We start from the raw sequence: 25,722 nt of genomic DNA on the forward strand, positions 1-25,722 counted from the left end.
GTTTGTAGTGGCACCTGGGTGTTCTTTTAACTATCACCTAAACTTTTTAACTAATCTGATAATTTCTTATATTTATTAAATCTTTATATTTATTATATTATGCTGATAGAAAACATTTTTATCTCTCTTTTAGATTGTTCCCAGTAAAAGTTTAAAAAACAAGGGTATGTTACCTTGATGAGTTTCATTCATTGATGAATTCATCCCGGATAGAACTGTGCTAGAATACATAATAGACGCTTTTCCATATGGCAGCAGCAGCCATCTTACTATCTTATGCGAGAATGCGCCCGTGTATACCGAACATCCGCGCATCTGCATGCGGAAGTCCATCTCGCCCACTGTTTTACCGGCCGCAGCCGCCATTATTAATATCGTGCTGGGTGCAAAAGATCCACCAGAAACAGGCGCCCCACCTGCGTCCACACACATGAGCCGGACCCCACCTGCGTCCACACACATAAGCCGGACCCCAACTGCGTCCGCACACAGAAACCGGCTTACACGCCCCCTTACTTTCCCATGAGACAAATTACTTCCGTGCGTCCGCATAGTCGCTGCTCATCCACCACCCAGAAAATCCCATTGGACAGAAAGAATGCTTTGTTGATGGGCGTATCAATCCGTACGCACTTGCAAACTTCGTCCATGTCTGTGCGCCTTGTACAGCACCTGCGCTGATTTCTTTCTGTGCGTGGTATGCATTTATCTGCCTGCATTGGATCCTTCCTCCAATTCAGAATTGGCCTCATAATGTAGGAGTTACGGAAACATGTACATGGGCAATAACATATATATTTTTAAAAATAGCTATAAACTCCTAGATGTGATTTTAGTGTCTAAGCAGGAACTCTGCAGTCTTCATAAAGGGCCTTAATAAGTCTCACACTGTCCCAGGCTCTTACTGTCCGTGTACTGTCCAGTGTCACTAGTGCAGGAGGGGACCACCCTTTGCCTGCTGTAAATCAGCCTCTTGCTGGTGCAGTTGTCCCATTATAATTCCCTGCTGCACTGAAAGACCACCAGTCCTAAAAACACCTGCTGCCAAATTCCTTATAGTGACAGCTGTTGGTGGCTCCTGGGTCTAAATATACATTTTATGTGAATTTGAACAACTAAATAGCAGCAAACTAACCATTACCAGCATCCAATGGCTGAGTCGGGCAAGTCTCTGCAGAATGGTTTCATTCATTGGCATTGATAGTGCTGCAGGTCACGGTGCAACTACAGCACATGGGAGACCCCTCACTGGGGCATAAGAGGAGGTGCCTGGTGATAAGGTGGGGTGTATAACGTGTGTGTGTGGGGGGGTGTCACTGTGACTGAGGCTGATTTGTAGACGGTGGTGGGCTAGGGGGAGGGGAGTTAGAGGTTAATGCAACCTGCTGATGGAGGGAGGTGAGGTGAGTGTAGGAGAGATGAGGATACTGAGAGGGGTGCAGTGTAAAGTGATGCAGAGTACGCACGGTGTAGTGCTGACAGGATGCCGGGGAGAGCAGAGGATTGATAACGTGCTCAGTAGTACGGAGTGCACAGGCTGCCTGAGGAGACGAGGAAGAGAAGATGCTGAGAGCTGCAAGTGAGGGGACTGTGCAATAATCCGGAGGGGGCTACAGAACGGTGAGACCACACTGGGTGTACATATATATGTGTGTGTGTGTGTCCTCTTACACATGGATACATTGTGCAGCATCAGAGTATTGCAGCCGGGGGATAAATATCTATATATTAGAATCCATGCACCCATTCCCCCTCACACACACACACACACACACACATATATATATATATATATATATATGCAATGTAAAGCAGGCAGTGATACGCACCATTCTGTGTAAGTGTATAAATGCATGTGGCTGCTTCTCTGCATTGTGTCACTGGGCAGCAGGACTATGATCATGCAGCTAATTGAATAGTAAATCCCCTTCCTCATGTCCTTGTCACCAGAGCAATGCTTGTCAGACCCCTTCCCCCTCATTCATTGCAGTTACAGATCTATTCTCCTAGATCTCTGTGCTCACGCCCCCCAGATCCAAGGTATAGAACTCATGGGTCTTCAACTCTTATGGAACAACAAGTCCCAGCATTCCCTTGCTGGGTCTTCTAGTTCCACAACAACTGGGGCGTTGCGCCTCTGTTCTACAGTATGTACCCATACAATACATATAGCCTCTCCACAGAGTTTAGTCAACTTTTCAGGTGCTTTGTGGTGATTCCCCTTTGTAGACCAGACCCCCTTGTGTACATATGAATATTGTTTGCTGTACTAATGGCTTTGCTGACACTGTGCACGTTCCTCGCTGGCGTCTTTCTGCATGGCAGCATAATTCGCAGACCGAACCAGAGCAGCATGTTATGTATAATATCACTATGTATAATGCAGGTATTAGCGAGATGCCAAGTTAGAATCTTCCTTTGTAGAAATCCTGCTCCTGCCTGTGAGGACATAACAGTAGAGTGCAAGCTCTGTGGGCAGGCTAATAACATTGTTGGGAAGGAAAGATGGCACAGGTGGAGCTCAGTGGGTGTGCACTGCAGCACGGCCTAGTTCCAGACTTTCTAAAAGTATTTTAAATAATTGCATCAGGCCTGCATTGCAGGGACAGAATAGCTTACATGGGAGGAAAACCCCAGACCTCGCACAGCAGTTATACAAAGAAGCCTAATGTGTTTTTTTAAACTTAAAATGCCTTAACAGGAGATTTTTAAAGAGGGTCCGGTGTTCAGTGCCTGCAGGAGGACTCGGGTCTGGTGCTTGCACAGCCCTTGTTGGTGATTAGCTGTTAAATGCACATTGCATTGTATAAATACTGTTGTTACTGATGACATTCACAAACATGCAGGTAAAATATGAATAGCTGAGATAAGGCTGTGATTGTTAGTGACACTTGTGAGGCTGCTGGTTGACTCTCAGGTCTGAAACAGAGACCGTAAAAAAAAAGAATTAGTACTACAGATGTGTCCACATATATCTATGCTCCGTGCGCTACAAGTTGCGTTACGCAATAAGGTGGGAGATGTGCGACTCGGTAGCGCCTTGCGTCTTTATGTGTGACACTTTCCCTTAAAATGCGTCTTATTCACAAAGCGACGCGAATAACACATACAAGCAGCTTCTGCTGATTAAAATGATACCCAGCATGCCTAAATTCTGTGTGCAGCTGCGGGTGTATCTGCATACAAAATGCTACGTTACAGTGTCAGCGGCTATGATACTGTAACGTAGCATTTGGCATGCAGATACAGGCGCACACAGAATATAGGCATGCTGCATATCATTTTAACCAACAAAAGCTGCTTGTGCTCGGTGCTGCCGAGTCGCGCCACTAGAAGGGCTGCTTAATGCGCACGGAAGTAAGATGTATGTGGACATATCTGTATCTCATTTTACACATACAGTTTTTACTTCCCACGAGGCGACTGCGGCTCTCTGTGGTTCTGCAGGCTTTGTGGAAATATCAGACCATGTTGGCAGGACAGGTCTGGGACACACCATATGGAGCGTCAAAAATAACTGAAGCCTACACTCTATACAGAACCTTATATGTCCCATCATGCATGGCTGGGTATAGAAAGGGCCCTAAGCAAAAAACTGTCTAGGGCCCATGAAGTGGCTTTCAATACTCACATGAGTTCAATATGTTGTCTTCTACATGTATTACTAAGCACACTGCATTATCTTTCTGTGTCCTTCAGCCATGGCCAGAGCCTGGTGGGACATTAGACAAGAAATGCTTTGAGCCCTTTCTCCCAATAATTTAACCCAAACAAATGAAAACGTCGAGAGCCCAGGTTGCCTGATGCATGTTCCAGCTCTGGCCACATCTTTATAACATTAGAATGTATTGCTGACCATGGATATAGACACAAGGCCGCTCTCTGGATACAGTCGGTATAAACAATCGGCATAGCGCACCACTCTGAATCAGGCCTAATGACCATAAACACTTCCTAATATATAAAGCAACCAGCGCTTCAACACAATAGTGCGACGTCCAATACACTGAGGTTGTCTCACACCTCAAACAGTTATATGTATCAGAAAGTACTGGCGATTGTGCGCAGTCTCCGGGGTGTGATCACCTAAGAACCGGAATCATCCAAACAATAACTATTCAAAAGTCCCTTTCTCAGAGGATCCACTTCATGGACATATAAACAAGGAGATATCATATATAGTAAAGTATTGGTTATTGCTACAAAATATTAAGTAAAGTCATCACCACATAACCTCCACAATGACATAGGAAGCAGCGTATCAGATTAAGTGGGGTGCTGATGGATGTAACACACGCTAACTCACGAGTTTGAAGTTGTGCCAGCTACCTCCCGGGTATAGGTACTGGAGTACTTTTGGTTCCGTGAAAGAATCCACAGTTCCCTGCTATCTCAACCTGGATTGCCTCTCTCCTGACTCCACCAACACGTTTCGGCTCTCCTATGGCCTCTATCAAGGTGTATACCTCTGGTGGTCATCTCTCCTTAAAATACCATCAACTCCCTCCTTATTGGTTTCCCCAAACCCCGCTCCAGTTAGCGTATATACACATAGAAAAGGTGTCCTTATCTTTTTGTTTATATGTCCATACGGAGGAAAGAGAGTGGATTACAATAAAGATTTATCTGGGGGAGCGAATATCCGTAACAAAGGTGGGAAATACCTCCCCTGTTTAAAGAACTCCATATGAAGTGGATCCTCTGAGAAAGGGATTTTTGAATAGTTAAGAGGCCTATCCATTAGCAGATAAATTTGAACGATGAACGATTTATCGTTCAATTTATCTGCTAATGGATAGGCTCTGAACGATAAAAATGCGCATTCCCGCGGCCGACAAATTTGGTCTTTTGTCTCTCCAACATGTTGGTCAATTATCGTTTATCGCTGACAGATATTAGAAATATCTGTCGTGGTAAACGACAAACGATTTTTTTAATGAAAATGAATAGAAACATTAAAAAAAATCCACTCCCAGAATGATGTCATGCAATATCGTTCGTCGTTTGCAAAAATCTGTCATGTACATGACAGATATCTGTCACCGCAGCCACCGAAATTTTCAAGGGATAATCTTTTGTCTTTTAGAAAGATCTGCTAATGTATAGGCCCCTTTAACGTGCATGCATACATGATTTTTGAACGATTATCGATAACGATATCGTTCAATCGTTGAAAAAATCGTTCACTTTCTGAGTTAAAACGATGAACGATTATCGTTCATGCGCGTTCACATTTGTAGTTCAGTCAGACTGACCAACTCAACGATTTTCAGTAAGGGAATATGCAAAAATCGTTCACTACAATTAGTAAATGAACGATTTTAGTAAACGATTTTCGTTCATTTTTCCCTTGAAAAGATGAACGAAAATCGTTTACTAAATCGTTCATTTACTATATCGTTGTGTGTGTATGGAGCTTAAAGCTAAATACACACTCAACGATTTTGTTACCAGCGATTTTATGAACGATTTTCTGTCAGATTATCTGTCAGATTTTTTAAAGTGTAATGAACGATTTTTTTTAACTACCACAACGATTTTTGCATGTTCCCTTAATGAAAATCATTCAGTTAACAAGTCTGACTAAACTACAAACGTGAACGCGCATGAACGATAATCGTTCGACTCAGAAAGTGAACAATTTTTTCAAACGATTATCGTTAAACGATATTGTTTAACGATAATCATTCAAAAAATCGTTGTGTGTGTATGCAGCTTTATTGTTTGGATGATTCCGGTTCTTAGGTGATCACACCCCGGAGAGTGCGCACAACTGCAAGTACTTTCTGATACATATAACGTCCTAATTATACAAACACAGCGCTGAAGAGCACAGATGGAAACACAAAATCCAATCCAAATTAAGTCAAACACTTGTAAAGTGTATGGAACATGAAAAATAAGAGTTTATTATTATACACAATTAAAATAAATGAATTTAGAATGATCTGAAGCAGTTATAATAAGGGGGAATTATAATCAGGACAGCCCTTTATAAAGGAGACCTGAGACTCCACGTTCTGCCTCCCATGGCTGAGCTTACAGCTGGGGCATCAGGTTCAGTACCTTTAGGCTTTGTAGCCATGATCCTTCCTTTAGAAGTCTCATTTAAAGACAAGCTGGAGTCTCCCATAGCTGTAACCTGTCATTACCAGCTGTCCCCGCCCCTCAGCATTAAAGCCGTTTGATGTCTTCTGTTTCCCAGGATGGTCATTAATAGGTAGCGTTCCCATTTCCTCCTCCTCTTCTTTAACTCCTTCAGTCTTGGCGAGAAAAAAGTTGGTGGGAAAATCGCGGGAGGTTACGTGAGATCAGGCTGAATCACAATTGTGGAACTACAAGTCCAAGAAATGTCTTTCAGCCTCTGGCTGGGACTTGTAGTTCCACAACCCCTGGAGCACGCCCTGTGCCGCCTACCCCTGCCCTATATATATTGCTCTGACCTTGCATAGCGTTTGGAATCGGTGCTCCCAGTAAATGAACACGTCTGAAGTTATTGTGACCGAAACCGCCTGGTAATAACACAAGATTGGAGACATAACTGCGGGATAACAGGTCTCTGCCTAACTGGCAATTTAGCTTCTGTAGGCGGCTGCAATTGTTCTCGGCAGATCAGTCGTCTGAGAACTGAGGTTTACATTAAGAAAAGAAAGAAATCTTTATCTCAGCCACTGGGTTTTCACTTACCAGTAAGTGAGCCCTAATTATCCAGAGTCAATGAGCTGCTGTCAGCAATTCTATATTTGGGCATATGGGGGCATCCGATTTGTTGGCTAAGGGATATTTTGCTCTTTTGTTCTAAAGTGAACTCTTGCAATGTAAGAAGACAGTGAATCGCATATATAATTAAAACAATTACCAAATGTAATTGCGTACTGTACTGGCAGACACTGCACGTAGACTGGGAGGCTTGCATGTGTTGACTTGGTGCTGCAGGTATCTCTATATATGAGTTTGTCTATGCTCATTCCTCACTGCCTCAATCTCTTTTGGCACAGATGCCTGGACGGCTGCAGAGTGCTCTGAAGATCCTTGGCACAAGCCTGTTTGCTCTGCTGGTCCTGGGGGGCATACTCGCAGCCTATGTGACGGGATACCAGTTTATACACACTGACCATCACCATCTCTCCTTCGGGCTGTACGGAGCCATCCTGGGCCTGCACCTGCTCACTCAGAGCCTCTTTGCTTTCCTGGAGCACAGGCGAATGCGGACAGGTGGGAGAATCCCTACACGCAGGTCCACAGTGGCGCTGTGCATCGCAGCCTATCAGGGAGACCCAGAGTACCTGAGAAAATGTCTGCAGTCAGTCCGACGTCTCTCCTACCCCCACCTGTGAGTGGTCATGGTGGTGGACGGAAATTCGGAGGAAGACAGATACATGATGGACATCTTCCGAGAGGTGATGGGATCGGAAGGCACATGCTGCTACTTGTGGGACAACAATTACCATGAAACGGCAGAGGGGGGCCAGCAGGGTGAAAGAGGGGTCCGGGAACTGGTGCAGAAGTTCCATTACTCCTGTATCATGCAGAAGTGGGGAGGGAAGCGAGAGGTTATGTATACTGCGTTCCGGGCCCTTGGGGACAGTGTGGACTATGTGCAGGTAAGAACGATGAAGCAATTTATATCATGCTTTGCTTAAGGTGCAGACACACGGTACGATATCTATGAATGATATGAACGATATTGTTCAACGATATATCATTAATTTTTATGCAGTGAACGACCAACGATGTGCGCTCCCACATGAACGATAGCGATATCTATGATCGTCCGTACATGCAGGCCAATCTAGACGATATCGTCAACTTTGCCCGTTCCGAGATGTGGCAGGATGACTTCACTGAAAGATATCTTTCAAGTCGTTGGTGGTACAGATCGTACCGTGTGTATGTAGCTTTAGAGCACACTAACATACAGTAACTTGTATTACATGTTCCCACATATGATATATGATCTAATGGGGTCCAAAGAAATATAGTATTATATAAAACCATTAGAAACACCTCCATGGGCAGACGTATCTGGATACAGCTCCTGCCGGGTCCCGGATTACACGGCCCATAGCCTTTCTGGTGGGACTGATTTTGGGCGCAAACTGTGCCTGGAGACCCTGACTGCCTTACCTGAGGCAGCGGCTAGGCTCTCAGAGCGGGGGAAGGATCAGGAGCCCTCCTGGAAGCTGAGGCCTAGAAGTCGGCCCTGAAGCTGAAGCCGGGGCCTCTATTTCTAAGCTGACGCGCGGCGGGATATCTGACTGGTGCCGTGGAAGTGATCTTCTGCTGCCTGAGGCGGACTGGGTGTCCTGGCTGCCCGCCGACACTCCCGCTGTGCGCAGTCTGTGGGACTCGTCCAGAGCGGGGAGACATGGCTTGCGGCTGCTCCACTGCTCCTGGTTAGCTGTAGTAGTTGCCGGGGGTTGCCGCCGGACGCAGCTGCCGCTGATGAATGACTCACACAGCCCTCTCTAGAGTCTCCCTGACCCAGTGGCCTCACCTCCTGCCGCAGGCACACCGCTGATGCTGGGGCCCGTGCACCCGCGATAAGGCGCCATTTTGGTCTGCTGATCCCCTGTCCAACACCTGGGTTAGCGCCAACACCTGTTATTACCCGTGGAGGATCTTCTTACAGCATCTACCTGGTTGTATCTCCGGTATAGGGGGCATAGGTTGCAGAGCCGGGAGGTGTATTGCCTCTGCAGGTTGTGACTGGCCCACCTTGCTGTAGTTGTGACCTTAGGTAGGGGACGCCGCTGTTAAAGGATATTAGAGTGATATCTACGCATGGCCCGGCTGTCTAGACCCTGAGAGACATTTGCAAGGTATTGTGCGACATTTTTTTTTTGTGTGCTGATGGCTTGTCAGTGCACTGATATTGAAAATACACTACTTTAAAGCACTGCTTCATCACTATTAACTATAAAGCTCTGATTATTTAGTGCTCTGGCTCCCTCGTGTGGCAGTACGTGGTATCTCTATTCTATAAATTCCCTTTTCAGCTGATCAACTATTACAGCCGACACTGTACTTTACCTGGGCTCCATTATTTTATTTTATCGGCTGCATACTTGTACACCTTCATGCCCCAATTTGAAAGGGGTGTGTCTCTGCCTGGCAGAATGTGGCTTACTTGATTAGGAGGATACCCGCTAGACCATGATCACATTGTGTTGAGGGGAACCTGTATCATGATACCGACCATAAAAGTTAATCTAAATTGAAGCATCACACAGTATTACCTTATGGGGAGACGCAGCGTTACTAAAAAATCTTCTGCCACTCCAGCTAAATCTACTAAGACCACAGCTTTTCATACTCTATTTGTAGCCACATCTTCCTTTACAACAGACACTACTACAACCAGGTCTTCCCCGATGGCTTCAGGTAGCTCGGAGGGTTGTCAGACTCCTGAACTTCATTCTCCTCACCTGTCACCCTCAACTCAGAATAGGAATTCAGAAATCAGTGACATTTTAACTCATTTGCGCTCCTTGCCGACACGACAGGATATCCAAGATTTGCAATCGTTGGAACAACGTCTACAGGAATCTGTTAAGGTCCATTTAGCGGCTTTCCAATCAGACTTGACACAAGTGGTGGAACGAGTTGAATCACTAGAAGAGCATCGTGATGAGGTTGTCAATAAAATTGCTGACCTGGATGCTGTTTGTCGTCGCCAATCTAGAGCGTTGATTGATATGCAGCGCCGACTGGATGACATTGACAATAGGGGACGCTGAAACAATCTAAGAGTTAGAGGGGTTCCAGAGGAAATACCACAACAAGGTCTAGTAGATGTACTGACAAAAATCTTTAATGAGTTGGAGGCGGCACCAGACTCTCAGATACACTTTGACCGAGCACATCGAGCACTGCGCCCAAAAGGCATGCCTTCGGAAAAGCCACGGGATATTATATGTCGTCTGCACTATTACACGACCAAGGAGGATATATTGAAAAAAGCTCGATTAGTCGACAACATTGACTTTAATGGACATTCTATACAAATATACCAGGACTTATCTTGGCACACGCTACACCAGAGGCGAATACTCCGACCACTACTTGAGGAATTGCGGAAAAAGAATATTAGGTTCCGCTGGGGATTCCCTTTGAGTGTTCACGTGTTTCATGAGGGAGTTCTATGTATCCTTAAAGATCATGAAGATATACCGCAATTTTGTTCGACGTTGGGTCTTCCTACAATATCTATTCCGAACTGGTGCGACCCTGTGGAACCATCTGTTGCTCCCATTGCTAAGAAAGAAGCTTGGCAGAAAAGTAAATCTTCCAGGCACGGGTCGCGTCACTCCCCTGATGAAGATAATTCGGCAGCCACTTGAGTTAAACCATCTCATTAGTTAGCTATGTGCTCTATAGTACTTGTTGTTGTGCCAAATACTTTAGCCATGTTCTAATATGGTTATTTCCTTAATATTTTATCTAATTGCTGTAGTTTTCGAACTGTTTCCACTGCTGTGTATTTTCTTATATTATTCTGAATATTTTAGATAGAAATCTTTGATTGAGATTTATTTTGAGATTTATGTTGAGTTTGGACGAGATTATGGTTTGGTGTCATGGACACTAGTACCCTCAATTCCCCCTTTCTCTGCTGTATATATGTTGACCGTGTCCCCGTATAGGCCTCACACGGCTTCTTATGCAGAGAGTTATACATGTTTACTTGTTAGATGTGTGTTATTACTAGGTTTACTAGGTTTGCTCAGTAATATGGGCTTTCACATTGTGCTGTTATTTGTTTATTTGTTTATGTCTTTGTCTCTGTCTGTCCCCCTATCCCTATGTTTTTTCCTGCACCCATGTCTCCCCCCTCCCCCTCAGAAGTCGGTGTGCATGTCTCGGACAAGTGAGACAACCAATACGGATCAGGGGCCCCGTCGATGGGTCCGTAAACGTTATTTTACTTATGGCTAATTTGTTATTGTTTTCCAATAATGTCAAAGGTCTTAACATTCCAGAGAAATGATCTAATCTCCTCCATTTACTCCATGTAGACAAGGTTGATGTAGCTTTCCTGCAGGAGACACATTTTTAAAGAGATGCCGCCCCTAATTTACTTTCCCGCCATTACACTTCTGGGTTTTTTAATAATTATTCTGGCGCTAAGGCTAGAGGGGTTGCCATCTTATTCTCCAAGGGTTTGAACTTATCTGATCCTCAAGAGGTATTGATAGGTGATGGTAGGGGTTTACTTGTTAAAGTGACGATGGCTGGACAGCGGTACACTTTTGTTAACTTATACTTCCCTAATACAGGCCAATCACATTTTTTGCGTGAATCTTTGGAAGCCATTGAACATCATATAGAGGGTATATTTATAGTGGGGGGTGACTTTAATTGGGTTCTTGAACCCCAATTAGATACCTCTTCTGGTGCTCCCAGATCATCCCGCAAAGAGTCTCTAAGTTTAGAATGATCTTACATGAATTTCAGCTAATGGATACCTGGCGGTTGCAGCACCCTGTCGAGAGAGATTATACATTTTATTCTCCACCACATAAGTCATATTCTCGTATTGATTATTTTTTTATGGGTCATTCCCACTTAGATTTAATAGAAGATATGGCAATTGGCCAAATAACGGGTTCAGATCACGCACCTATTTCCTTGCGATTGAGAGGCAGTCATCCATCGCATCGTCACTGGCGCTGGACATTTAATGAACAGTTTCTTAGAGACACTAGTTGCCGAGCTCATTTGCTAGAGGCCATTAATCAATATTAAGTCCAACGTGACTGACAATGTTTCCCCGGTTTCGATATGGGAGGCCCATAAGTGTGTCATCAGGGGCAGATGTATACAATTGAGATCACTTATTAAAAAACAAAAAACGGAACGCAGGGACTCTTTACTTACCAAAATTAAAAAGCTTGAAGAGTCACATAAAGGATCTCTTGCTCCTGATGTATATGTAGAGCTACAAAGAGCTAGAGAATCTCTTAATACTCTATTGAATGAGGGAGCTAAGAAGGCCTTTAGGCGTTGCCGCCATAAATATTATCAATGGGGGAATAAGCCAGGGAAGGTTTTGGCGAGAGCACTTCGGGAGCAGAGGTCTCACACATATATCCAAAAACTAAAAAATGCGTCGGGTACTCTTTGCTCCTCTGACTCGGAGATCGCGAATGTATTTAAAAAATATTATTCGGATCTTTATAATTTGACCTCAACTCGATCCCCATCTGACTGTTTGCGTCATGAGTTGGAGATGCAGAGATATCTGGATGGTATTCAGTTTCCGGCTCTCTCTACTGAGGTGCTCCAGGCTTTAGATGTCCCTTTTACGGAGGTAGAATTGCTAGATGCTCTTAAAGCGACCCCAAGTGGGAAAATCCCTGGTCCTGATGGGTTCCCAGTTACTTATTATAAGGCTTTCCAGGATCGGTTGCTTCCCCTTCTTTTACGTGCCTGTAATGGTGTCTCGGCTGAGACCCCTTTCTCTGGCCAGTCCCCGGGCGCTCATATCACGGTTATACCTAAAGAAGGGAAAGATCCATGTCTCCCCGAAAGTTATAGGCCTATCTCTCTTCTTAATGTAGATGTAAAATTGCATGCTAAGCTTATAGCCAACCGACTCAAGCAGTGGTTACCCACCATAGTTCATTCTGACCAGGTTGGCTTTGTGACGGGGAGAGAAGCTAAAGATAATACTATTAAAGTTATCAATTTGATAGAGTATGCTACCACAAATAAGATACCGATGGTACTTCTCTCCACGGACGCAGAAAAAGCCTTCGATCGGGTAGACTGGTGTTTTATGTTGGCAGTTCTGAGGCGATTGGGCTTGAGTGAAGTCTTTCTCCAAAAGATTATATCGCTATACAGGGTTTTGTCGGACACCATACATATTACCAATGGCACGTGACAGGGTTGCCCACTTTCGCCCTTACTTTTTGTAATTTGTATGGAAGCATTGGCGAGGGCGATCAGGAGCAATCCTAATATTACTGGCCTTCAGATTGGTACGCAGGAACATTGTCTTGCTCTATTTGCGGACGACCTGTTGGCAGTAATAACGAATCCTGTGACCTCGCTCCCTAACCTGATGGAGGAGTTTGATAGATTCGGCAGGATATCAAATTTCAAAATAAATTATACTAAGTCCACTGCTTTGAATATTACCGCTTCAATGGAGACTGTTTCTGCTCTTCAGACCTCATTTCCATTTACTTGGCATCCCACTCAGTTGAAATATTTGGGGATATTAATACCTTGCAAATTGTCTAATTTATATGATTTAAATTATGTCCCCCTTCTCAATAAGATTCGATCCGATTTTTCTAGATGGCTTCCAAAGAAACTGTCGTGGTTGGGTAGAATGAATGTGGTAAAAATGAATGTACTTCCCAGATTGTTGTATTTATTTCAAACCATAACTACAGCTTTACCACTCCGCTTTCTTTCAATAGTTCACAATGTTTTGAGGGATTTTGTATGGAATGGTAGGAGACCGAGATTTAATTGCAAGGCGATAGACAACTCCCGATGGTTACAGCATATTACCAGGCCGCGGTCCTTAATAGGATTGTGGATTGGTTTCGTAACTCGCAAGAGAAACAATGGGTTGCTATTGAATCTGCCTCTACGAATTTACATTTATCAGTTATTCCGTGGTGTAATAAGGTTATCAGTTCAGATCATCCTACCGTGGGACCGACTCTTAAGTTGTGGTGGAAACTGCGAGAGAGGACTGGTGTCTCTTCTTTAATTTCCCCCCTTACCCCCTTTATACACAACCCTTGGTTTACACCCGGAACCTCAGGTCATGTAGCGGCCAAATGGAGTGCCTTGGGTGTTACTAAGTGGGGGGATTGGTCTCTGAGGGGGCAATTAAATCTTATACCACCTTAGCTAGCGATTTGCAGTTAAATAAACAAGATTATTGGTTCTATCTGCAAATACGTTCTTTTTTGGCCTCTTTAGGTGGGTGTGCTCAAATGGGGAGAGCTCTGACTCCCTTTGACTCATTATGTACGGTTGACACCGCTCCTAAGCACGTTATTTCTGTTATTTATCAAATTCTCCTATCCACTTCTCTCCCGGCTACTTCGACATACCAGGATGCTTGGGATAAAGACATGGCCTCTAAGAAAATACAATTAAATTGGGATAAAGTTTTTCAATGCATTAATGCCTGTTCTACTAGTTTAGAAACTATGGAAACACAATTTAAAGTATTGACGAGGTGGTACCGCTGTCCAGATGTTTTACATAAGTATTCCCAGGAGTATCTGCTCTTTGTTGGAGATGTAAGAAGGATAAAGGATCGTTATTTCACATCTGGTGGGAATGTGACTTGATTACCCCATTTTGGGCGGCAGTTATAGCTTTGGCATCAGACATACTTGGTTTTTCTGTTCCCACTGGCCCAGGCTTCTGGTTGCTATCCCACTCGGACATTCCTATTTCTCAATATAAAAAATCCCTTTTGAGACATATGAATAATGCAGCGAGAGCTGTACTTCCGGTTAGGTGGCGTTCCCAATGTCCTCCCACCATATGGGATTGGTGTCAAAAATTTGATTTTTATATGTACATGGATGACATATTTTATTCTACCCCAGAAAAACAGTCTGATTTTACTACCCGGTGGTTTAATTGGTTAGAATTTAAACTTTCTCAGTCATATAAGGAACTTATCCCTCAGACTCCAAGCTAAAGTTTATTATTTTTAGCTGCCTACGAGACTAACCGATAAGAAGATTTGAGTGGATGCTGTGCTACTACGCAGTTGTTTCAATAACAGGAAGTAATTTGTATGTTTCTCATACTTGTCCCGTTTGCACATCTTCTCATCTTAACTCTTCCTTCCCTTTCTTCCCTTGCCTTTTCCTTCCCCCTCTGTTTTTGTCTTTATTATGATTTTTGTTTTGATTATTTCGGTTTTTGCATATTATTGTTACAATTTAAAATGTAAATGTAAGAGCAAATATTACTTTATGTATGTATATCTGTTAGAAATGCAAATATTTCTTTTTTTTCCATTGAAAATTTAAATAAAGAATTTATAAAAAAAAGACAGCCGAGTCAGGTCCGGGTGAAGACAAGGACCCTGTGACAGTAGGTCCGGTCGTAGCGGCAACCGCAGAGGAAAGTCCACGGACAGACCCACCCTGAAGGTCTGAGAACCAGTGCCGCCTAGGCCACGTGGGAGCTATCAACAGGAGCATCCCTCCTTCCTATTTGAATTTCCGGATTACCCGTGGAAGAAGGGAAAACGGAGGAAAGAGATAAGCAAACCGGAACGTCCACTGGACAGACAGAGCATCCACCAGAGACGCCTTTTCGTCTCTTGTTCGAGACCCGTACACCGGCAACTTGTTGTTGAGCCGTGACACCATGAGGTCGATCTCTGGAAGACCCCACCTGTCCACCAGAAGTTGAAAGACGTCCTGGTGCAGAGACCACTCCCCCGGATGAACGTCCTGGCGACTGAGAAAGTCCGCCTCACAGTTGAGGACCCCCAGGATGAATACCTCTGATATGGCCGGGAGATTGCGCTCTGCCCAGACCAGGATGCGGGACACCTCTACGAGTGCCGCCCGACTTCGGGTTCCTCCTTGCCGATTTATGTAGGCTACGGTGGTGGCGTTCTCCGACTGGACCTGCATGGGGTGACCTTGGAGAACCCGATGTGCCTGCTGGAGAGCATTGAAAACCGTGCAGAGTTCCAAGATGTTTATTGGAAGCTCCTTTTCTGCCTGAGTCCATCTGCCCTGGAACAAGTGTGGACCCGTGACTGCTCCCCAGCCCCAAAGGCTGGCGTCCGTTGTCAACAGGACCCAGTTCGCCATCCAAAATGGACGACCCTTGTTGAGATGGGTTGTCTGCAACCACCAGGCTAGGGACAGGCGAACCTTCAGAGTGAGCACCATCGTCTGGGACTTTAGACTCTGAGGCAGTCCTTTCCATTTGGACAGGATCAATTGCTGCAGAGGTCTGGAGTGAAACTGGGCATATTCCACCATGTCGAATACTGACACCATCTGGAGCCCAGTAACCTCATCGCAGAGTGCGGGGACACACGGCGACTCTGCAGACAACTGTGCACCCTCAACTGTAAGGCAGAGATCTTTTCCCCCGTCACAAAGATCCTTTGCTATCTGGAGTCCAATAAGGCTCCGAGGTGCAGAATCCTCTGAGACGGGATCAGGGTGGACTTTTGCCAGTTTATTAACCAGCCGTGCCATTGCAGTACCGCAATCGTCAGGTCCAGATGGCGTAGAAGGAGCTCTGGAGATCCTGCTACCAACAGAAGGTCGTCTAGGTACGGCAACATGCGGACTCCCTGCAGCCGCAGGAAAGCCACCATGACCGCCATAACCTTGGTGAACACTCGTGGTGCTGTTGCCAGGCCAAAAGGTAACGCCCGGAACTGAAAGTGATCGTTGCGGATTGCAAACTTGAGGAACTGTTGATGGTGTAAAAGAATAGGGACATGCAGGTAAGCGTCCTGTATGTCCAACGACACCATGTAATCCCCAGGTTCCAGCGCCAGAATGATGGACCATAGGGTCTCCATCCGAAACCGTGGCACCCGCAAGGACTTGTTGAGGGCTTTGAGGTTGAGAATCGGACGATACGACCCATTGGGTTTCTGCAGAAAAAATAGATTGGAATAGAAACCCTGGCCCCTCTGGGAGAATGTAACAGGCACTATAACTCCAGCCTGGAGCATAGTGTGCAAAACCTTCCGCAGTTCCATGGCTTTGTTCCGGTCTAAGGGAAGACCCGTGGTGAAGAATCAGGATGGGGGCCTGTGCCGAAAGGAGAGGGCATACCCGTGAGAAACCACCTCGTGAACCCAATTGTATGTCGTGGTTACCGACCAACACTGGGCGAACTGCAGCAGGCGGCCTCCCACTTTGGGATCCCTGCAGGTTTGTCATCAGACTTAGGGGCCGGACGTCTGGTACTCCAGGCCTGTTTCCTGGGCTTGGCCGATTTCTTGGGTCCAGCCTGTCGGGGAAAAGACTGTGCTTTAGGCCTACCCTGAGTCCTGTAAGGCCGAAAGGACGACGTACCCGAACTGGAAGGGACCGCAGCAGACGGGAGACATGCAGACTTGGCTGCCGTCAGCGTGGCCACAATTTTGTCCAGATCCGGACCAAATAGGACTTCTCCATTAAAAGGCAAAGCTTCCAAGCCCTTTTTGGAATCAGCGTCCGCCTTCCAGGATCGCAACCATAAGGTGCGACGAGCAGCAACAGCTGCCGAAGAAATCCGAGATGTGAGGGTACTGATATCCAAGGCCGCTTCATTGATGTAAGTGGCCGAATCCCGGAGATTACCTACCAACTCGGCCTGTTCAGCTGAACAGTCGGAATCCAAAGACGCCTCCAAACTATCAGCCCAGCGCTCCATAGCTCTGGCTACCCAACATACGGCCATAGCCGGTCTGGATGCCCCCCCCCCGCCAGGGAATAATGGACTTTAGGCAGATCTCCACCTTGCGTTCCGTAGCATCCTTCAAGGAGGATATGGAGGGCATGGGCAATGTGGCACTTCAAACTAGGCATGTCACATGAGAATCCACCTGTGGAGGAGATTCCCACTTAGAAAAATAATTGTCCGCAAAAGGGGAAGCCACCGCTAAGCGTCTTTGAGGCTGATAGCGTTTACCAGGGTGTTTCCATGCCTCCTCTAAATGGTCTACTAACTGACCCAAAAGAGGAAACACTGTAGTGTCACCCTTAATATCCTTAAAAAAGGCATATTTGGACTTGGACACCGGAGGATCATCATCCTCAATAACTAAAGCTGTGCGGACTGCCCGAATAAGACCAGGAATAGAAACCTTGGACTTAGCGTCCGACTCTTTAGTACGGAGAGGTTCTTGGTCAGATAGATCCAGAATCTCCCCATCATTGGTCGTCAACCACATAAGGAGCGGACAGAGACGCCACAGGCCGCTTATGTGGCCGCAACACAGACTCCCCTTGTAACACGTCTGACAAATGCTGTACCGAATTTGTCAGTGAATTAAGCCACGCAGGTTCCTGAGAGACCTGGGTAGGGGAAATAGGGAGACTGTGGGGTACCATAAGTTGTCTCGGGAACCCCTGCATGGGTGACGACACCACTAACTGCTGGGCGTTTCCTGTAGCGGAGCCGTGACAGTAATTGGCCGCGCCAATAAATAACACTGCCAACATAGCCCCTCCGCGTTACCCTCCCCCTCCGCTATTGGTACATTGCACTTAGTACACATAAGCTGGAGAGGAAATTCACTCTCAGACATGATGGTAAGTATGTGACCCTTTCACTGATACTCGTTAGTATAGTGGGAGAACCACCCTGCAATCACCGCAACGCAAGGGCTTTAGCAGAAGAAGAGCAGGGACAGTGAAAAGGCTGACAGTAGAAAGTGAAAGTACAGGCTGCAGTGCTAGCAGCAGTCACATACAATGCAAAGAAATTAATCCCTGCACTATCAGCGCTGATCCTCAACTACACAGACACAGAGCCTGGTAGGACACAGCGCTGCATACACAGACCTGTTTCAATGGAGGAGAGGTATGCCGGGGGACCCAGACCGCGATGCCACCGATCAGCAGCTTCCAGCAGCGTTCACCATGCTTCTTGAAAGATGGCCACCGAGGAGCAGAGAGGAGGCCGGCATGGGGGAGATGCACTGCCACAGGGCCAATCGGCAGGTGCAGAGAGGGCTGTGTGCAGCGGGGGAGGAGCCGGCTGTGTACAGGGAAGGCGCGCTCCCCTGGCATGCAATTAACCCCTGGGATGCCGCAGCGCTACCGCTCAGCTGCGGTCTGCTGTCCCAGGGGGGTAGTGGAAGCGCAGGTTGGTTACCTGGCTCCACGCTGCAGCCAGTCCCCAGGGAGCCCCCTGCCTGGGGACTCTGGACCATGTATCAGCAGGGACCCACCGCGGGACCCCGCTGCTTACCTGCTGCCCCCTTCAAACCGACCATGGTCCAAAACATCTGGGGTCACCGCTAGCTGTGACCCCAGATGCTTACCAGCATCCCCAGATCAGTACCGGCGTTCTGGTACACGCGGGGTGTAGGGAAGACAGCATGGACGTCAGTACTGACTGTCCATGCTGTACTTCCAGATGGGCAGCCACAGCTGCCGCGCAGATAACTTCAGGGGCTATCCTTAGCCCCCCTCTAAACAGGTGCTCCAACTCCGAGCCGAGCACCAGTGAAACTGAGCTGCCTTGGCTCGGGGGGAGGGGCATAGGAGGGGGACCCTAGTGCATCCTGGGAGGCTGAAAACTTAACTCTATGGTGCCTGATGCCTGACGTCATCACCTATACCCCAAGGTATCCTGTGGATACCCTATGGACCCTGATGTAGAAAGAGGCAGTGACTGTGCACATTGGTAACACCATGCTGCACTGCAGGTGGGACAGGTGTAACATGTGCAGAGTCAGTAATGGTGCATACACACGGTCACATTTTCCTTCAGATCTGTACAATAACGATTTTAAAAATCGTTCATATCTGAAGGAAAATCTGACATATCTGACATGTTTGTCAGATGAACGATGCGCGTTCCCGCTTGTCAGATAACGATATCTGACATCTGATGTGTTTACAGTCAGATTTGGACGATTCCATTAATTTTAATGCAGTCAGAAATCGTTCAAATCGTTTGTAAAATCTTTCAAATCGTTCATCTGACCGTGTGTATGCACTATTAGATTTGGGAGAGTTTTGTCCAAATTAAAAACTAAATTGCAGTGTAACAATAAAGCTGTCCTGCATTTGTGGGCCACATGCAAAAGCAGCCAATATTTACACGTGTTCAACCTGGCTCGCTATACAGTGTGAACGGGTAACCCGTGTCGATTCGATCTGGGTCCTAGTCACAGAATAGGAAGAGCTCGCTCAGCACGTGGTGGTGGTGATGTCAGGAAAGTATCTATAAACTTCTAAATACGTATCCTAAACCAGTGGTCTCCAACCGGTAGCTTGCGGTCTTCATTTTGGTAGCTCACCTAGCTGCAGTACTGCCGAGTCAACTAGGAGGAAGTGACCTCTGATGTGTGCTCACCCGTGGTGTCGATGCCATGGGTGGAGCCACAGGGAAGCACGTCCGGTGATTTCCGCAGCCTCTACAGCAATCGCATAACATGGTTCCACCAACACCGTCTACGCTATGGCAGAGCGATTGACTCCCACCCAGCCCTGCCTATATCTTTTGCTCCTTTACTACACGTACCTCCGAGGAGCCAGTAATTAACATTGAAATGTGCCTGTAATTAATTTTTTTTTTACACCTGTAATTAATTTTTTTTATCACCGTAATAATTAGATGCATTGTTATTTTCTATGAAACATTTTTTTTCATTTTCATTAAATGACCTTCAATTGTTCGGTTATTAGCCAGATTTTTTTTTCTACAATTTTAGTAGCTCTTGAGGAGGTTTCATTTTTCTAAAGTAGCTCACACCTCAATTAAGGTTGGCGACCTACATTACATGTCTGTGAGGCCAGATCACAAAGTCAAGCAGACTACAAAGTTTCCTAAATGTAGGGTCCCCTCAACAAAGATGAGCCAATGACCAAATATATGTTTTCAAGCTACACCATTAAAATAGAGTTGGAGACACTTTCAAGAGAACGGAAATGTGTTTAAGGTCTGATTGAATGCACCCGAACACGAGTGGTAGTTGCCAGTCTATGTGATATAGCTACAGATGTGGGAGAGCCCGGCTTCCATTCACCCCAGGAGACCTGCGATAAGCTCTCTCCACGTCTGGGGGTTGTAGTGCACCGGAAACAATAAAATCATGCTCTAAAAGACCATGGGAAGTATACTCTACATAAGACTATAATGAATATTGGGCACAATATTAGTGACACATGTGTTTGTTTATACAGTACAGGTACTTTAAGAAAATAATATTGGAATCAAAGAAGGGGGAGGGAAATAACCGACCCACCCAACCTTTCAGTCATTCCTAAATTCTAGGCCCAGAAAATAAAGACGTTCTCCTCACAGAGATATTATTGCACCTTCCCTGGAGTTTATGTCACACTGTACATTATACTTATACAGTACAGGTACAATAACACATATGGTACAAGTGCTTGTTTATACAGTACAGGTACATTAACAAATATGGTACAGGAGCTTGTTTATACAGTACAGGTACAATAACACATATGGTACAAGTGCTTGTTTATACAGTACAGGCACAATAACAAATATGGTACAGGATCTTGTTTATACAGTACAGGTGCAATAACACAATAATACTGGAATAAAACAGAGGTGGAGGGAAATAACCGACCCACCCAACCTTCCAGTCATTCCTAAGTTCCAATCCCAGAAAATAAAGACGTTCTCCTCACAGAGATATTACTGCACCTTCCCTGGAGTTTATGTCACCCTGCTTTGGAACCTGGGTAAAAGCCCCCAGACCTCTCACAGCTGCCCTATCCCAGCAGATTATGACACAACATAAATAATAGATTCAAACAGAATTTTATTTATAATTGTCTCTAGCAACAGATAATTGCTGCAGCTGTGCGACACGGGAAGCAGTCACTTTGGTGGCAGGAACTAGGCTTCAGCCGTGGGATACAGGTGGTCTTCAGTTAGGGTGTGGAAGCACCTACAGCAGATGTGTTTATGAGACTCAGCTGTGGGATACGGGAGGACTTGATTGGACTTCTACTCCCTCAACCACAGAGCAGCCCTAATTCAGGTGTGTTGGGAGGTGCTGGGATACAGGAAACCTTCCCCCTACGGCGCCTCTGGTCTTCAGTTTGGGAGCCGGAGCATCAGATGTCTTTCTTGGCTTCAGCGCCTGGAGACGGGAGGGTTTAGGATTTAAGGCAGGAACTGGTTCAGATCTTGTGCTCCGGAACATCCATGGCAATAATGGCAATTTAGTAATGAACAGTGGAAACGCTGGTAGTTTGCCCAGGGTTGCCCAGCTACAGTCGTCATCGGCAGAGTCTCTAGATGGCTGTGCTTTGATGCCGTGTCTTTGTGCAGGGCACTGTTCCTGCCAGACCACATTAGACAGCTGTTTGGGGGCTGAGTTGTGTAACAGCCTGTCGTAGATTCTATTTTCTGCCTTTTTATAGCCGTAGAAGTCCTCACCTAGGCTATATGGCTTTCTAGGTGAGACATGTTTCCCCTCTACATGTGTGTCCTTCATGGTGGCATATGGACTTGTACAGCTGTCCGGCCTGGATGAAAATGGACTTGTTGATGCAGAGCTACATGCTGGGCTCCTCGATGGAGGGAGATGGGAGAGTTTCACATCTGAAGCATTATACACTGGTCCAAATGTTTTTCTTGGATTCATCTGTGGCAATAACGGCAATTTAGTAATGAGCAGAGGACATGCTGGTGGTTTGCCCAGTGTTGCTCTACTACAGTCATCACCAGCAGAGTCTCTAGATGGCTGTGCTTTGATGCCGTGTCTTTGTGCAACAAAGCACTGTTCCTGCTGGCTCACGTTAGACGACTGTTTGGAGGCTGAGTTAGGTAGCAGCCTGGCGTAGATTCTATTTGCTGCCTTCTCTGTATAGTCATAGAGGTCCTCACCTAAGCTTTATGGCTTTCTAGGTTTCTCCTCTCCATGTGTGCCCTTCATGGTGGCATATGGACTTGTTCTGCAGCTGTCCTGGCTGGATGAAAATAACGAGGAGTTACAAGCTGGGCTCCTTGATGGGATAGAACCACGACTATACGTGGCCAATTCTCTCATATCTCTGGTAAATTGTAAATAATTCACTGACAAAAACCCCTGCTGCTCTGTAGGCTTACAGGCAGACAGTGGTACAGAATGCCAGCCAGCAGGGTTCTTAACTGTCATCTGACAATGCCCTTTATGACATAACACTGCTTACAGGTTCTGATGTCACCACTTATGCCTTAAAGGGCCAGTGACACGCTAAATTGTGTTTGTATATAATGCTTTTTATATATAGGGTAATATAGGTTTAGGAACAGTTCAGCTGCCATTCAAGTATTCAAGTGCAGTAGATTGTACAGATCTAACCTGGGCAATGCCAATCTAGCTGGTGTTGTCTCTACCCCATGAAAGCCCTTCCACCATCACTGAGGCCACACTGAGAGGCTTCCACCAGAAAGCAATCACGCTAGACATAATGGATAAATTCTCTTATACAATGTGTCAGTGGAGGGTTCCAGACTGTAGATAGACAGTAATTAGACAATGTCTAGATAGACCCCAGATGTTAGACAGTCAATAGGTCGACGGGTACAAATGGTCGACATGAAAATGGTCGACACAAAAAAATGATTCGCATTTTTTTTTCTTTTTTTTTTATGCTTAGGCACTTACCCCCACGGTTAGGGTTAGGCACTTACCAAGACGGTTACGCTTAGGCACCAGGAGGGAGGGTTAGGGTTAAGCACTAGAAGGGAGGGTTAGGGTTAAAGTGCAGATTAGGGCTAAAAAAATAATAATCATGTGTTGACTATTTTTGTGTCGACCATTTTCGCGTCGACCTTTTGTACCTGTCGACCTATTGACTGTCTAACATCTGGGGTCCATCTAGACATTGTCTATCTAATTACTAATTACCCATCAGTGGAGGCTGAGTGACCCTATCACTGCTGATAAGGAGGATGATTCATGCACCTTGTCCCTGGTCAGATATTGTATATGTCGGTGCATTTTAGCAACTGTGGAGATCTCAGTGGCTGCCTGTATTTCTGCACCTATATAGCTAATGGCATTAATGACAAGTACAGAACATAGGCCCTGATTCAGAGCCGGTCGCTCTGACAGAGCGCTCTCTCTGAATCAGGGCCGCCCCTCTTGATTTTTAGAGCGGCCTCCTGGCCGCTCGTATAGCTGTGGGTGACAATCCACAGATATATCGAGCGGCCAGGAAGATGGTCGCGATGGTCAATACCATCGCGACCATCGGGCTTGCGACGAGACCCTTGTGGTAGGGTCTCGTTGCCGCAAGCCCTTGAGTGCTTTCGGCTCAAACAGAACCGAAAGCACTCCCACTGACATCACTTCTGAATCAGGCCCATAATTGGGTATTGCGGTGACCAGTGTGTTTGGAGAAGTGTTGGCCATGGATTGCCTGTATATATTGACACTTGATAGATTCTGGGGGAGATGTATCATGCCTGGGAGAGTAGTAAAGTGAGGAGTGATAACAAGACTGAATACACAGACATGTAGCACTAGACTAGTGTACAGTAGACCAGGGTACTTATATCTGGTCACACATTGCATCCGCAGACACTTTCTTTTTTTTTTTTTTTTTTTTAAATATCTTTTTTTATTGAACAGCAATAAAACAGTTATACATTGCACAATCCAAGAATTAGAGAAAATAAAATTGTCTGATAAACGACTAGTCTGTTTCTTGGAACAAACAATATACAAACTACTGTTAATCTTTTCAAACTTTTTTTTTTTTTTGGAAAATAGTACAAATATAGATTGAAATTATGTCAAAGTACAAAGAAACAAAGTACTTGAATATAATATAATGTAGAAAATTACAAAATTACAAATACTGTATAAAAAAATCAATATAGTACACCGTATAGAAATGCAAGTAAATATACAATCAATGTCACTCAAACTATGCAACTTATAGAGCCAGTGTAAGCAGCAATTGAATTTTGAGTTAACCAATTATCACATCAACTTCGGTATATCAGTCAATCGTTGCGTCAATATAATCTACATCAATGCAGAATTATATTAGAAAAAAGGGGGGGAGAGTTAGAATAAAATGATAAAAGAAACAGAAGAAGAAAGAAAGGTGAAATAGAAATAGAGGGGGAATCACTGACAGAAGGTGAGAGATACCTTGTCTGGGGGGATTCACAGAGAGCTACATATAAATAGCACAAATAGGGGCATTTTAAGTGATATTTCTTAGCATAAACCATTCCGTGTGATCAAAGACTTTCCATATGTTATTCTGAATCTGGACCGGTAGACATTGTATGTATGGTTCCCATTTTTTGGAAAAAATCCGTACCCCTCTTTCGATGTTAAAGATAGCCATACGTCTCTCCGCATAAATTACCTCCAGCAGCGCAGTTTTCCATTCCATTAGTGTAGGTGCTGATTTTGAGATCCAGTAATTAAGGATAAGTTGTTTAGCTACTGTAACCATGACTCTCAGAGCAGGTTTCCATGGGCCCAAGGAGGACTCAGACTCCCATATTGAAAATTCTGCGAAAATAAGAGCTGCCGCATTTTTGGACAATTTAAGATGTATCGTATTATTTAGATAACACAAAATTTTATTCCAAAATCTATGGATCTTTCTGCAGTACCAGAGGTTATGCGAGAGAGAGGCATTAGAGCAGTCACATTTCACACAATTTCCCTCCTCCAGTGGCACAAAATGTCTCCGTTGGGCCGGGGACATATATGTACGATTTAAAATTCTAAGATGAATTTCTTGAAGTCTCGCTGACTTAAGGCAGGGTAAAACACAATCCAGATTCGCAACAAATGGCTCCAAGTCACATAATTCGGGTATCTCTGTGTGCCAAGCTTCCGCAACTGGTGCCCAAGCATGTATAGGAATTTCAATCAGGTATTTATATAAATGAGCTATTCTGAATTTGGTTGAGCGACATAAGAGTAGAATGCGACCCATTGTATCTGTGTTAATTGAGATCCATAAAGGATTATCTAAGGATTGAATGAAATGACGTACTTGTAGAAACATAAAAAATTGTGTACGAGGGATGTCATATTTA

General features: G+C 45.2%; 1 pseudogene; it reads left to right on the forward strand.

The window, feature by feature from the left end:
- Positions 1-1,414: 1,414 nt before the first annotated feature.
- The window catches only part of LOC148453324 (hyaluronan synthase 3-like), a 30,869-nt pseudogene continuing 6,561 nt past the window's right edge, over positions 1,415-25,722 (forward strand).

This window comes from Taudactylus pleione, unplaced genomic scaffold (assembly GCF_031769625.1).
Source record: "Taudactylus pleione unplaced genomic scaffold, aTauple2 ptg001183l, whole genome shotgun sequence".
In the NCBI taxonomy this organism is placed as follows: Eukaryota; Metazoa; Chordata; class Amphibia; order Anura; family Myobatrachidae; genus Taudactylus; species Taudactylus pleione.